Consider the following 16,658-nt stretch of genomic DNA (forward strand, 5'->3'; position numbering starts at 1 on the left):
ATGTATTTTATATCCATTGCAAATTAGAAAACTTAACAGTGTGATTATTCCATGTATTTTTTTTTTTTTTTTGAGACAGAGTCTCACTCTGTCACCCAGGCTGGAGTGCAGTGGTGTGATCTCTGCTCACTGCAACCCCTGCCTCCCGGGTTCAAGTGATTTTCCTGCCTCAGCCTCCCAAGTAGTGGGGACTACAGGTGCGCACCACCACGCCTGGCTAATTTTTTGTGTTTTTAGCAGAGATGGGGTTTCACCATGTTAGCCAGGATGGTCTCAATCTTCTGACCTTGTGATCCACCCGCCTTGGCCTCCCAAAGTGCTCGGATTACAGGGGTGAGCCACTGCACTGGGCCTATTCCATGTATTTCTTTACTTATCTATAAGAAGTTGTGCCTACCCCTTGACCCATATGATTCGTAGTAGGTGTTATTAATTTTCGATGCATTTTTAGAAATACCTCTTTCTAGGTTAGTTCATAAATATATGTAAAGAAAAGCTTTTTTCAAATGATTCTTTCAGGAAAAAAAATCAATTTCTAATTGTAGAATAAAAACACAAAGGATAACTCACAGGGGACAGAAGGCATAGCATGCACATGTTGGTGAATAAATATTTTCCTATATGTAAGTCAGCCAGCTCAAAGTTGAACTGAATCCTGAAGACAGTGGTAGCAACTCCCTAGAGCTATGTCTATACTCGGGAAATGCTGCTTTTATACCTACAAAGTCCTGTGTTTTCTTTACTCTGCCCCTCAAAACTACTGATAGCCTGACAACCTTCTGTGGAATGTTTGCAACTTCTCCTACGCTGTTCTACCCACCAATCAGCCATTACACATAAAATATATAGTGCAAGAGAAAATCTACTTACGGAGACCCTCCAATAGTTTATTGGCAGTTTGCAGTTCATTGAAGGAAACTTGTGTTCTGAAGCTAGAAGACTTCTCCTTCCTTCTTATTTAGGTGCATGATATTGGCAAAGCTATGTAATCTATCTGAGATTCAGGGCTTTTTAAAATCTATCAAATAATTTATGTTTTATAAAAACCAAATATATAAACATATAAAATTTCCAGCCTTCAGTAGGTTTCCTTCTTTTAACTTTTTAAATACTTGTCTAAGAAGAAAATGAAAAGTGTTACTGGAATATGTGAGTCAAGTTCACAACGATTCTAGTCATTTCTCTCTAATTTTGGCAGTTGTGATGATAAAACAGAAAAGATTCTAAAACCTACCTAATATATTTCAAGATAAATGTTTCTGCCCCATTCTTCTTGGTCAGAATGTCGATGAGAAACTAAATTAACCAATAGTATTTTAGGTAAATAGTTACGGGGTTACTTATTTATTCTGAGGCAGATATAACAATAATGAATAATGCAGACAGAGGGATGGAAACACTAAGAATCAAGAGGAAATACAAAACAATGAAGAATGTCTTTGACGGGCTCATTAAGACAGGATGTAACAGACTACCCTATTTTTAGGTTTTTTTTTTTTTTTTTTTTCCCTTTTCCTTCTGTGGCCCTTTGTATTAACTTTTTAGTAATGAAATAACAACCTTTACTTTCCTTCTTTCCACCAGGCACTCCCTTGCATTGCTAGCTTATCTAATTATGTTTACTTAGAATTTCCAGAGACTGAATCTTGGGACTATCCAAGTGCCTATGGAATTATTCCCCACCAGAAAATTATTATAAGGCTGTGAGTAATTTACAACCTGGCTGAGCCCAAGATGGCACTAGCCCATTCACAAGATGGGTTAATAACTCAAGATAAGTTATCAGAACAAATCACGTACACCTGCACTACCTTGCGTCTTTGCATGCCCTCCATGCCAGACTTCCCCTTCTTACACCCTACTATTTTGCCTGAAAATTTTGAAGTGGCTTCATTAAGGCAGGAGCCGGAATCATTTCCCGCTGCTAGCTTTGGAAAATAAAGTCACTTTCCTTCTACTGTACCTCATCCTTGTCATTTGATTTTGGCAACCTAACCTGTGTTGGGCTATGAGGACACCGAGAAAGAAAGAAAGAATGAAGTTGAAGAAACGCCAATTTCAAACTGAAATTTCAAAACTGAAATGTAAAGTGAAAAAATAATTAAAAATACAGAATAAAATATCAAAAAACTATAGGGCAATTACAAACGTCGTAACACACTCATAATGAGAATACTAGAGGGAGAAGAGGGAAAAGAACAGAAAAAAATAATATATTTGAATCAGTAATGACAGACAGTACCCCCAAATTAATAATAAATAGCAACTATAGATCCAGAAAGTCAGATATGGGCAAGGAAGATAAATACTAAAAAATTTACCCTTTACCATATCATATTCAAACTGCAGAAAATCGAAAACAAAGAGAAAATATTGAAAGAATCTAGAGAAGAAGAACACTTTACCAATAAAAGATAAAGGATAAGAATTACATCAGATATTTCCTCAAAAAATATGCAAGCAAGAAAAAAAGGAGTAAAATATTTTAAGGTGTTGAATGAGAAAAGAATTCTAAGATTGTGTATCCCACAAAATAATCTCTAAATAAAGACTTTCTCAAACGAAAATTGAGTGAAGTTTTAGCCAGTAGGTTTGCCTTGCAAGAAATATTAGAATAAATTTTTCAGAAAGAATGAAAATGACACAAGTCAGAAATTCAGATATATATAGGGGGAAGAAGAGCATTACAGAAGGAAAAAATTAAGGTAAAAATAAAATATGTTTATTATTCTTAAATAATGTAACAAACAGTTCTGTTGTAATAATAACAACCTAGTATTCAGTGATTATAGCTTATAGATAAGTGAAATAAGAATCACCTCAATGTTGTAAGGGAGAAGAGGGAGGAATTGGGAATCATCTCTTATATTTGTTCTACCCATAAAGTATTATACTGTAATATGAAAGAGGACTTGAATTAACTGTACATGTATATTGCAAACTCAAGGGCAACAACTTTAAAAAAGTTAAAAAATACATATACAATTTATATGCTAAGGGTAGTGAGGAAATGAAATCATCTAAACTCATAAAATGCTCAACTAAAAGCAGAGAAGTCAGAGTCAAAGAAAAGGACTAAGGGTAGCAAAAAAATCTTAACTGATGTGACAGATATTAATACAACTACACCAATAATCACCTTAAATATCAATTTTCTAAATACATAAATTTAAAGACAGATTGTCAGAATGAATTAAAAAACAAATCCCAACTATATGCTATCTACAAGAAACTCAGTTTAAATAAAAGCACACATACTAAAGTAAAGGTATGGAGAAAGATACACCATGCCAACGCTAATGAAAAGAAAGGTATTGTGGCTATATTAATTTTGGACAAAGGTGAAAAGACTAAGGAAAATTATGAGGGATATACAGGGGCATTACATAATGATAAAGGCATCAATTCTTGAAGAAGACATAAAAATCCTTCATGTGAGTGTATCTAACAACAGAACATCAAAATAAGTGAAGCAAAAGCTAATAGAATTGACACAGCAAAGTTAACTGATAGAGCGACTAGCTAAATCCACTATTAGAGAATAATACATCACCACCCCTCTATCAGTAATTGGCAGATCCAACAGGCAGAAAATCAGTAAGGACATCATTGAAGTCAACAGCTCCATCCGTCAACTGGCTCTTTGGCACCTATAGAATAGTTCATCAAACAACACCAGCATACACATTCCTTTCAAGATCACATCAAACATTTACCAAGATATTAGCATTCTGAATCATAAAACACATCTCAACAGCTGTAAAAGAATGTGCAATATATGTTCACTCAGACCATGATGGAGTTGTGAGACAATTTGAGAAGACTCCAAATGAACAAATACAGGACTAGTTAAGCATCAAAAAAATATAATAATAACGTGCAATGAATGGAAGCACATTAATTTTTTTAAATCCATTGGTTCCTAATAATACTTTAAACATTCTTATTCTCAACTTTTCTGGTTGCTAGGGTGCCAACTTATTATTTTGAACACTGAAAAATAAAGAAAAATAGTCAAGTATTTATTCTGACTCTCCGGTACTGAATAACTAATGAAGGAATTTTAAAATAGAATTCCAGCTAAATATATTCAGACATAATAATCAAATTTGAATATTACTATTTGGGAAACCCTAATAACACCATGAGTTAAAAATTATTTTTTGGCTGCTAAAACCATAAAATAAAAAGCTGATGAAGAATTTTTTAATGGACCAGGCTGTCCCCAACTGAACCGACTAATGTTAAAATTACAAAAACAGATATAATAGGACATTCTATACATCCTGATGTAATGCCATAGGAAGTACACAGCAGCATCTATGAATAATTCTTGTCTAGAACAATCAAATCGGAATCTTAAGCACTTAGTTCTAGCTTCCAATTTGTAGGAAACACAAAGAAATGAAGGAAATCGTCAAACATACAAGACAGATGCAGTTAGCAGACTCTAGAATGTAGAAAATATTATAAAACCAATGATTTCGCTTAACTTTACAAATTCATAGATTTAAAAAGACATAAAAGACATATCAACTGAACACAAACACCGCAATTATAAAAGAGAAATTTAAAAACACTGACAAGATTGTACATGATATGAAAGAATTCTTGTATCTTAGAAATGGATACTTTCAGATTATGTAATATAATATCTTTGACTCATTTTAAATGAATCCAGTGGTGATAGAGAGAGGTTTACTGGGAGAGTAAATGAAACAAGATTGGTACATTTGGAAGCAGGTAACTGGAATCCTGGCTGAGCTCTCCTGCTACTTACAGTAACAGATGCTTTGAGCCAACTTGATAGCAATGCTTTCGAAGAGATTAAAAAGTTGGCAGACATGTGAGGGTGCACACATACACACACACACACACACCCAAATAAAATGATAAAAGTTGGCTGGTAAAGTGATATTCTAGAATTTCAACTACAGAATGAGCTGGGGTGCCTGGAGTTCATAGGCCTGGTCTATGGCTTACTGGTGCCCATCAATCACAAACTTTTACCAAGAAGCTTATATAAATATGTAACTCATCTTTTAGGACTCTCCTTATTTCAGAATGAAGGTAATGAAGAAATGAAAAAGCTGAGCACTTACAAATTGTTTCCTGGTCAAAATAATGGTGGAATGCATGGACATCTATAGAAAACTTAAGAACAAAGTAAATGATCTTCAACTTTCTCTCTCTAAGAACAAAATGAGATGAGCGAATAGCAACGTAAAACTGATATTTCTCAAAGTCTTGCCTGTTGAAAGCTGTGGGGTTCCTACCAAATGCCTGTAGAAACTACCAAAGGTGAGGGTGGGTAATAGTTTGGACGCAATTGCTCAACTTTATAAGTCAACAGTAATGCCTTTATGATCACAAAATCTTGACATTTTAAATGTTTCCCAGGATTTTTTGAGATAGCCTCAAATCTTTTCACTTTAGTAATAAAACTTTGTTGTTCTATTGCATTTCAAGTCCAGCTAAAGCACCAACATGAGCTAAGTGCATCACTCTTTTCATTTTCTTTTAAACAGTGAGGGCTCTGTGTAGCTATTACTATATTGGTACGACTAGCTTGTGAATTTTATCATGATCTTTGACATGTTTTGTTTTAAACAGATCCTCTAGATATCAACTCAAAAACGAAAAGGATAACTCATAAAGGAAAAATCTACCCTTTTCAGAGAAACTTTATCATTGCTTCATTAGCAATCCTGCAGTCCTAATATATGAAAAATGTAATACAGTTTGTGAAAAAATTAAGCTATTTAACATTTTAAGAAAATATGTATGATATAAAGTGGGTTACATGTTTATTTTAAATGGTTATAATTCATCATACATTTCAAAGATATGAAGAGAAGGAATGGCAGAATGGCATCCTACACAGACTCTTGAGTCCTATTTAATGGGTTTGAAACCAGACTTCCACCACGTACTAGCAGGTTGGACAAGTCAGTTTAACCCTGCTCTTCCAATTGCCTCATCTGTAAAATGTGAGATTCATTTAATGTTATCATGAGGATCAAATGAGGTAATAATACACAATACTTAGCAAAGTGCTTAGAACATGCTAAGTGCTCCTTAATTTCTGTTACTTTTATAATTTCTGTTAACATTAACACTAGTACTACCAGTATGCTAAATACAAGAAGTTTTTCCAAAGAACAGAAACTCAGTGTATTCTAACTATAAAGGTAGATATTTTTACATATCCTTAAAATGATATCACTTTCTTCCAGCATTATGCAGAGTAGAATTATTTGAAAATATGCTGAGATTTTAGATGTTTTGTAAGAATGAATATTAATCTTTCACTAAGTGCTTTTCTCCAAATAATTAACCCAAGTTTAATTTTTCACTATAGCTCATATATCCTGAGAAAATATGAATACTAATGTCACATTATTTTTAAAATTATGATATGCAAAATAAAAAGTTTCAAATTATGGAAGAATATGCACTTGATCTCAATGCCATTTTGAAATAAATGCCCAGAATTTCATTTAATGAATCCAATGTAGTATCACTCTTTTTCACAATTTCTTTCTTGTGTCTCAACATTTTGTCTGATTCATGAAAATGTAGGTGTGTTTCTACTATAAAAAAGAAGGCATGTATATATATGCTGGTTTATACTTAACCAAGGCCTTGAAAAAAAAATCAAGGAGGTAAAATCAATCACACACACACACACACACACCTGTATGAATAAAAAGGCGTTCGTTTGCTTGTTTGCCTTGCATTTTTTTCAAGAATTGCCTTAAGGCTTCATTTTCCTTTCCATGCAATTGATTTATCCATCCAAATTACTAGATCACTAAGCTTTTAATTTTCTAAGAATCTCTGGATTTGGCTGTATATATGCATTTGACTTCAAACATTTAATTAATGATGACAATTAGAAACACACATGTAAATTGGACTTCCAGCACTTATGTTACCTGATTTGTAATAATATAATAGTTTTAAATAATGTAAGAAAAAAGATAGGTTATTTTAAAATTTCTCTTTTTCACTATTAATACAATATAAAGTAATTAAAGATATGTTAAAGTATTAGCCACCTGTAATTTGTAGCAGTTTTGTAAAGTCTGCTACCTAATTCACATTTTTGACAGATTTATGTATTACACATGTGCAGTTTTCTTACATGCACAATATATGTTTTATGTAGTGTTTGTGTCGACTTTAACATCTATCTGTGAGACTTCACTCAGATAAACATTTTAATCAAAATTTCAAATAATTACTAAAAATCACCAACATTTGATTAACATATTATGATCTGTTGAAGTAAGCAACTAAGTTTAGGTCTGGTGGTTGCCTCATATGTCACTGCAATCTATATATAGTACTTATAGGGAGCTTAACTAGCATATATGTACAATTGCATGCATTCTGTGATATTTTTAATATTCACTTCAATATTCACTCTAATTTTTGACATTGCTTCCAAATTTTCATATATGTTAGTATCTTTATAATTGACAGATTAAATACATTTGTTGTTTGTAACAGAAACTTTGTAAAATTATGCTCCCTTAGAGGTAAACATGCCCTAAATATTCACTGCATGTTCTTGTCATCCTATCTCCTTTTTAATCATTATTTTAACATCACCCTTTTCCTTCCTACCTTCCCTCCACTCCTGGGGTTTATAAGTGTAATGACATCAGCCTCAAAGCCCAGCACAGGTAGTGAGGCGAGAGGGGCAACATAATATCTCAGTACATCATAAGGTTGGAGGCTGAGGGGTGAGTTGTGCTGTAGAGGACTTGGAGGCAATGCTCTGAAGCCAAGAAAGCAGACAGGTGCATAGACAAGATAGGGCCTATGAAGGATATGGCCAAAGAGATGCCAAAATATTGGTGAGTATACATAAGTATTCGCAATGTATACTTATTGTACTTTGTACTTATTGCAAGTATACTGAGGGTATGGGAATCAGGTTTATCATTGCCTGAAAATAGATTCATAATTATGGCAAAGGAAGACAGTTGAAAAGAACCCCAATGTGTTCGATTGAAATTAAAAATATTGATATGAACTCATGAGCTTTATTTATACATACACAGACACAAATACACACAGATAAATAGAAATGGTTATATATGTATGTGTGCATATGCCTATACATAGTAGACTTTTATTATTTGCAGTATTATGTTCTATAAAAATGGCTGTGAATATGGAATCAGCAAAAACTAAAACCATTGTTTTTAGGGATAATATAGAGTTGGGTTCCTGTGAGGCTCTGGTCACGTTTTAATCAACTGATCATTACATAACCTTGTTTTAGGTGTGTTTCTGCTTAAAGACACTTTATTGAATATATATTGTTGATTCATAGTCAACAACAGCACTATAGCTCATGCCTGAATGGAGTTTATCTAACACATATTTTCTCTGTAAGTCATATCACAGGCTTCTTGTGCTTAGGAACATTAGACAGCACTTCAGCACTACCCTAGGGGTCCATTTTAAATAGCAAAATCACCAAAAAAATCAAGATGTGAAAACTGTAACACTAAACAGATCACAAAGGGGATACTTGTTTATAGTATGGAAACAAGAAGGGATTAAATTGCCTTAGATGATCTCAACTGGGAACACCTTCATGGGGTGCCTCAATTTGTCACTTTGAGCATGTCTATGAATACAGCAAAAGCATCATGAGTATTGATTTTGGGGTTTCAAATAAATTTTAGCAAGGAAGTGGATTCACAAATACAACAACCAAGAACAGTAAGAATCAAATTGTATATCTGCATATCTATCTATTTGTACATATTTCTCAGTTCTGTCTAATGGGAGAGCATAGAAGCACTGAGCACATCTAGTTTCTGGGTATTGGTATCTAAATACCATCTTCTACTGAAAGGAGCAGGCAGTCTTGCAGAAATGGCTGATTTCAAAATGGGGACAAGAAAAGAACAAGATAAGCTTGCAGATTGTATTGATTGAAAAAACAAGGCATAAGGAAATGCTCAGAGAGTAATGGAACATGAAGAGAATGCAGGAGGCAGCTTGACAGGGCTCTTATTGGCTAAATTTAGAAAAATATTAACATCAAATAAACAATGAGAGTACCAGACTAGACCCCAATGAATAAAACAGAAATCTATTAGACTAAATGTTTTTGTGTGTATGTATGTATATGTATGTGTATATATTTTACATATACACACTACTTTGATTAGTGGAATAAAAGTAGTGTGTATATACTACTTTTCTTAGTGAAAAAGAAAGTAGCAAATGTAGGAAAAAATTTAGGAAGGATGATATAATTTCTATTTGGCAATCACCATAGTGGTAGTAAATAGAGATGGGAGTCATCAGTGGATTAGTGGATTCTATGAATGGTGGGTGGATGAGAGAGAAGAGAATATTAGCATAATATCTCAACATTTATCCACAAATTATTAACCAAAAGGTAATAAAAATAAAATCATGGTATAGGATTTTTTTAAAACTTGAACTTTTTAAAATTAATATAATTTTTTTGAATTTTAACCTTATTTGGGGACGTCTCAGTGGTTATTTTATTCCATGTATTTAAATCAATATTCTTGCACTGAAAAATATGGAGACTTTATGTAATATTTTCACATATTTTTGCCTCCAAACTAGGTTTTAACTACCTTAAAGTAGTTAGGAACAAATTCTTCCAGGGCATTTTTCTCAATAACAATCATAATAACATGAACTAAGTGTTGCTCTACTACCCACCTTTACCCACCTTTACTGTCATCAATGTTAATTCACAATAGAATATCATTGCTTTGTCAGCCCAGTGACCCTATTCTTGTATTGGGAAGTGCAGTTCTCATCTTTTTAGACATTCTTTTTTTTTTTCATTGAGACAGAGTTTCACTCTTGTTGCCCAGGCTGGAGTGCAATGGCACGATCTCAGCTCACCTCAACCTCCACCTTCCGTGTTCAAGCCATTCTCCTGCCTCAGCCTCCCGAGTAGCTGGGATTACAGGCATGAGCCACCACGCCTGGCTAATTTTTGTATTTTTAGTAGAGATGGGGTTTTACCATGTTGGTCAGGCTGGTCTCAAACTCCCAACCTCAGGTGATCTGCTCGCCTTGGCCTCCCAAAGTGCTGGGATTACAGGCGTGAGTCATTGTGCCCAGCCTAGACATTCTTTATTATACCATTCCAGTTCTATGGTTCTCATGGGCTCTTCCATTTTTAACACGTGACACCATTACCTGGGTTCATTGCCCAAAGCTGAGCAGCAGACCCAGGTAGGAACATCATATAGATTTTCTGAGTATTTTAAAACCGAAATGGGGTGCTTCCAAAGTAACAAATGCTGTGAGTCATGAGGTCTGAGAGTTCTTAGTTATGTGATAATTAACATGTGGAAAACACATGCCAGAATAAGAGATTTCTAAACAATATCAAAGACATAGGTAGATGAAAGATAGAGGTAGATTCCCATGGTGTCTGAAATTCTTGTCCTGCTGATGCTAAGGCTTAGCTGCATCCTTACTCTTCCCCAAATTTGGTTACTTAATTCCCCCATTTACCTTGTAAGCTAATAAATTTCTGCTTTGCCAAAGCCAATGAAGTTTCTGTCATCTGCAAAAAAAAAAAAAAAAAGGTTTGGTTAATAAAATTATCATCCTCTTCATCATTCTACTTATCATAAAGAGCAAGTCTGTCAAATATTTTTGAGGTAATGAAATCTTCAGAAATTGTTTTCTTGGTTAAAATTCAGGCATATTGAGAGAATAGCTATAAAATGTAGCATTTTTGTAAACATTGTGCGAAAATGTAAAATAATATTACTTTTCACAGACGAAGAAACAACAATTTAGAGATATTGCAGAGAAAAGAAGTAAAAATTTAATGATCTGTAAATTTTATTCCCACTGGAGTCTAAAAATTAATGAGACTATGTGAACCTGTTACGAACAGCTTTTATTTGGCAATGGTAAAATATAAGATACTTTAATACATTCTTTCTTTGATTTATATGTAGAAAGATTTGTGAGGTGTTATTCTACTGCTAATGGAATTTGCATTACTTTATGAAAGTATAAAATGTTCAGAAATATCAAAAGTTACACAAAGTCATTTCCAATTTCCTTTTCAGTAAGCCGACATTTAAACTACCAGTCATTGTTAATTTAATTATTAGTATTCAAAATTCGTGGTGTATTAGTGAACAGATTGCAAATGAAATAAGATGAGAAAATAAATACAGAGCAATAAAACAGAATCGACTCTAAAATGCAGATAGTAAATGCTAATTAATGTGAAACATATTGCCAAAATTTGTGCAGTGGGTTCGTCACTTGTAAATGCAATGATCTTGGGCAGATAATGAAACTTCTCTGCCTCAACACTGTCATCCGTAAAACAGAAAATGTAACGTGACCAACTTCATAGTATGATTGTATTAAATAAATTAATACATGTAAAACTCTCAGAACAGTGTCTTGCATCCATTACATTCTCATATTAGTATTTTCCACTAAGATCATTTTTATTATGCTAATGTTTTTAAAAAAACATTCTTGATTATTAAAATGCTCTGGGAGTTTTAAGGTTGTTTAATCACATAAAAAATTGGTTCTCAGATGCCTAAATCTGCTCTAATGCTATTGCATCCTATCAAGCACACAGTACTTGATTAAGATGCGTTATAAAACGGATTTTACAGACTAATATGTATTGTCTGTTGCTCTGTGCCAAAAAAGTGTGTATCTGACACTTATGTGGTAGAATTAATTATCTAAATTAGCTTTTGCATAAACCCACTATCATTTAGTACTCACCAAAGGGCAATTTATTGCTCTGTGATAAAGGATTCCGCTGATCTTAAGAAATGAATTCACAGTTTTAATATACTTTGCCTATTGACTGGTTTTATTTTTCTCAGGGAGAGGCACATATACTCTCATCTCCCCACTGAAAATGTTGAGAAACTTCATTTATTATTGGCCAGTTAGGTATTTCCTTTTGTGAAGTGCCTGATTACATTTTTGTTCATGTTTCTATTGGCTTGTCGGTCTCTACACTTTTTTTTTTTTTTTTTTTTTTTTTTTTTTTAGTGTGCTACCATTTAATGATGGGAAAAATCAAACAAAAGAATATGTTATTAATCACATAGACCACATCAGGAAAGGCTGTATGAAAAAGTAAGGACAAAATTATCTCCAGGGAATATTTTTTATGTATAGGAATCTGTCTCCTTAGGTAGTATGTATGTCTGTTTTGCTGTCTGTCTATATGTCTATCCTATATTATCTTTTTTCATGTGTATACATTGAAAATATCTTTTCCCATATAATAGCTTTTTATTCACTCATATAACGGTTTGTTTTAAAGGAAAAAAAAAGCTCTTAATATTTTCCAGTTTATCATTTGTTTTTACTTTTAGGTAAGTATTTTTTATAGTATTTAAGAAATGGTTGTCTCCCTCAATGTCATGAAGTGTGTCTGTGTTATCTTCAAGAAACTGTAGACTTACATTTTATATTTAGATCTATAGTTCATCCTAAATTGATTTTTGTGTATGGTGTGACTGTAAAAGAGGCATTTATCTATGTACACACACATACACATATAAAAACTACATTATACTTCCATTTAAACATCAAATTTCCACAGCATCATCAAATTTCCACAGCAACATAAAATATAATGCTATCTCCTTTGTACTTATGTATCTCCTCTGTCATAAACTGACTGTATTTAAAGGGTCTGTTTCTAGATATTATTATGTTCCATTTGGTAGCATGTCTAGTTTGTGTTACTACCACATTATTTAACAACTATAGCTTTAAAAATCTTGTATCCGTACTGTCATGCTGGCAGATTCATTCTTCTTTATTATTGTCATAACTATTTTTACCTTTACATTTGCATATGGTTTTAAATATCCATTTGTCATTTCCAGCCAAAAACTACATGCTATAAATCTAACTGTAAGTGCATTAAATGCATGGAAGGATTTTGGAAGCTGCAACACATTAAAAACGTTGAATCCTGCTGGGCTGGGTAAGTCATGCCTATAATCCCAGCACTTTGTGAGGCCAAGGAGGGAGGCCAGGAATTTGAGACCAGCATGGGCAATATAGTGAGATCCTGCCTCTACCAAAAAAAAAAAAAAAAAAAAAATTGTTGGGCATGGTGGCACACACCTATAGTTCTAGTTACTTGGGAGGCCAGGGTGGGAGGATAACTTGAGCCGAGGAGGGTGAGGCTGCAGTGAGCCATGACTATGCCTCTGCACTATAGCCTGGGCAACAGAACAACACCATCTCTCAAAAAAAGTTAAATCTTCCGAACAATGAATATGATGTAGCCCTCCATTAGGTAGTACTTCCTTTGCATTTTTTAATAGAGAGGTCTTACTCATCACTTATTAAATTCATTCCTAGCTGCTGATGCTTATTGTTGCAAGTATAAATTATACCAATTGTAATTTTCAATTTTTTTGCAGATATACTAAATTTCTAATTTTAATCATGTTATAATGAAAATATATTTATCTCTAACAGTTTATCCATAAAATTTTTTAGATTACTACACACACCATCAACCTTCCATGAATAATGCCAATTTATTTTCTTACATTCTAATCATTATAAATTATTTTCACCATCATATTGTTCTGACCAGGCTGTCCATTGAAATGTGAAATGAAGACAATTACAGCCTTTCCTCATTCCCTATCTTTAGGGACGTGCTCTTACTAATTCATCAAGAATAATGATTTCTGAATAATTTTTGTATATAATCCTATTCACATTAATGAAGTGCCTATTCCTGGTTTTTTCTAGTTTCATTATTATTACTTTTTGTAAAACAAATGGTTGTTATTGAGTGTTTAATTTAGTCAAATCCCTTGCATCTAATGTTTTAGAGCATAGTTGTTAGATTTAGCCAGTTTAGCAATATTTGTCTTATTTTGTCTATTTCCATTTGAAATGAGTTCTATATTGTGGTTATATATTATCTATTTGTTTTCTATTTGATACATCTGCTATATATGTATTTTGTCTCTTTTTGTTTCCTCTTTTGATTTAATCAAATATAGTTATTTCCTTCCTCTATTAATATGCTGATTAAACATTCCTGTACCTTTTTTGGTCCAGAAGTTAAACTAGACATTGCATCACATATTCCCAAATAATTAGAACCTAATAGAAATCATTACTTTAACAATTCCTTGATTTTTCTATAACCTTAGAATTCTTAATGCTTTCTCTTGTGTCATTACTCTGTATTTTAATCATATGTAAATATTTAAAGCCAAAGGCATTCATTATCTTATAATTATCACTATTTTTTTGAACTGATATTTACTTAATTTTATCCATATATTTAACCTTTTGGATATTTGATGGGTTTGTCTAAAATACTTTTTCTTTTTTCCAAAGAATCATTTTAGTATTTCTTTTAGTATTGGTGTATTAGCAAAGAATTCTTTGTTTTTGTTGTCAATTTTTTCTTCAAGCCCTTTAAAGATCTTTTTCCATTAATTTTGAGCTGCCATTATTGCTATTAAAAATTTATTTGTTGTGGCTGGGTGCAGCGGCTCATGCCTGTAATCCCAGTACTTTGGGAGGCCGAAGTAGGTGGATCACCTGAGGTCAGGAGTTCGAGATCAGTATGACCAACATGGTGAAACCCGGTCTCTATGAAAAATACCAAATTAGCCCGGTGTGGTGGCAGGTGCCTGTAATCCCAGCTATTTGGGAGGCTGATTCAGAAGAATCGCTTGAACTTGGGAGGTGGAGGTTGCAGCAAGTTGAGATCATGCCAGTACGTGCCAGCCTGGGCAACAAGAGTAAAAGTCTGTCTCAAAAAAAAAAAAAAATTAGTTTATCATTATTATTATTGCTTTGAAGGAAATGATTTTTTTTCTGGCTGCTGCTTTTGCTTTAAGTTGTTGGTTGTGTTTATCCTAATATGCCTCAGTGTGGTTTACTTTGCGCATATTTCAACTAAGGTTTATTGAAGTTCTCAAATCTGTACTTGAATAACTTTCTTCAGCTTTGGAGAACTCTTGGTGACTTTCCTTATTTCTTCTGTCATATTATTTTCCTCTTTTCTCCTTTTAGAACTTAATTAACATATATTAATTTTTTTCTTGTATCTTATATAGCTCTTACACTCTCTTCTAAACAATCTATGGAATTTTTCTCTACAAGGATTCTGGATTTTTTTGACTTTCTTGTCTTCCAGTTTATTAATCAATTAGCCAACACTTCCATTTCATTTAATCTTCTATTAAAAACAACTATTAATTGAAATTAAGAAGGTTATCTACTTAGATTCTTAGAATCCCACTTTGTATTTCAAATAATGGGGAAAAAAAAAAAAAAAGAAGGGGAAAACCGACTGTGGGTTGTATTAATTATGCTTTGTAAATTTTTTGTATTTTCAATGTTTTCACATATTAGGGACTTGCTGATCCTGGGAGGACTGCTTGTCCTAAGACGTATCAATTCCCAAAGATACAAAGAACTCACATGCAAACATGCTTTTCACAGGCAAACTAAACTAACCCAGAACCCATATCCCCGACCACATTTTAAAATCATGCTCTTACAGTCTGGGCCATGATTTCCTTGCCCTAATTACCCCAGAGCCAGATACTAGACAACTAGGAAGAGCTCCTACACAACGGAGCCTCCCAAAATTGCTCCAGCTAGCCAATTCCAAGCCTGCTTACACTACCTTGCCCATTTTTTCCTGCAAAAACCAAAATAAAAGCTCTTGCCTGCAGTTTCAGCACAGTCCATCTTCCTCCTGACCAACCTTGGTGCTTTTCCAGGTGCCTCCCGCATAGTGTCATGTCCCTTTCCCTTTGGATCTGGAGTTATATAACCTTTGGCAGTTGTCTCCTGGTCTTTTGGTCTCATCATACCTGAGTAGATAAATAAAACTTGCGTTTTCATACATGCGTTGAAGTCATTTATTCACACATCACTTCACATTAGAATCCTAACCTCTAGAGACTCCAATTTCTCTGGCTCCACTCCGGTGAAAATAACAAAATCTCTGATTTTGTCTATGCCCTCTAGGAGCAGGCTTCTGTCAGAGTACTAAATACAAAATTTCATCCACTTGCTGTTTTCTCATATTTGGAAAATGTGTCAAGAAAACAGTAGCTAGAGAAATTTTGTCTACCTCTACAATCACTTTCCAGCTCTGAAATAGTCTGCAGTCATCTAATTTTTCTTCATGTACCTGAGTCAAGCACATAAGTCTATTACCATTATTCCCATACATTTTAAATACTTGCCAACTGCATAATCCAGGGTGTCCTCTTTCATATAACCCCATTCCCATGTACCACATATGAAAATGTTAGTAAATCCAGCTTTTTGGGGTTCTTAGGACCCATGATTATCACTAGCATTGGGATTCTTGTTGCCGTCTGATAGGTGAGTAGTGCAACTTCTGGATCCTGTTCTCAGGATATATTATCTAGTCCTGTTTCAGCTTTTAGTTTACAGTATATATTTTCTCCTAATACATGGTAATAGTTTGTTCCGTTTGCATTAATAATGGATGGTATCACAGTTTTTCAGTTAAGAGAAATATACAGATCCCTAATATTCACAGGTATGCATGAGAGATTAATATGGAAGTCTTGTACATCTCATTCTTATGACAGACTCCTGCAATT

At 33.6% G+C, this 16,658-nt stretch overlaps 1 long non-coding RNA gene across 1 annotated transcript in view; it reads right to left on the minus strand.

Moving 5' to 3' along the window:
- Positions 1-15,746: 15,746 nt before the first annotated feature.
- The window catches only part of LOC102146740 (uncharacterized), a 52,460-nt gene continuing 51,548 nt past the window's right edge, over positions 15,747-16,658 (minus strand). The window contains exon 7 of the long non-coding RNA XR_001486337.4: positions 15,747-15,893. This is a non-coding gene — a long non-coding RNA (uncharacterized lncRNA). The remainder of the gene's footprint in view (positions 15,894-16,658) is intronic.

The sequence above is a fragment of the Macaca fascicularis genome, chromosome 17, assembly GCF_037993035.2.
Source record: "Macaca fascicularis isolate 582-1 chromosome 17, T2T-MFA8v1.1".
Taxonomy (NCBI): domain Eukaryota; kingdom Metazoa; phylum Chordata; class Mammalia; order Primates; family Cercopithecidae; genus Macaca; species Macaca fascicularis.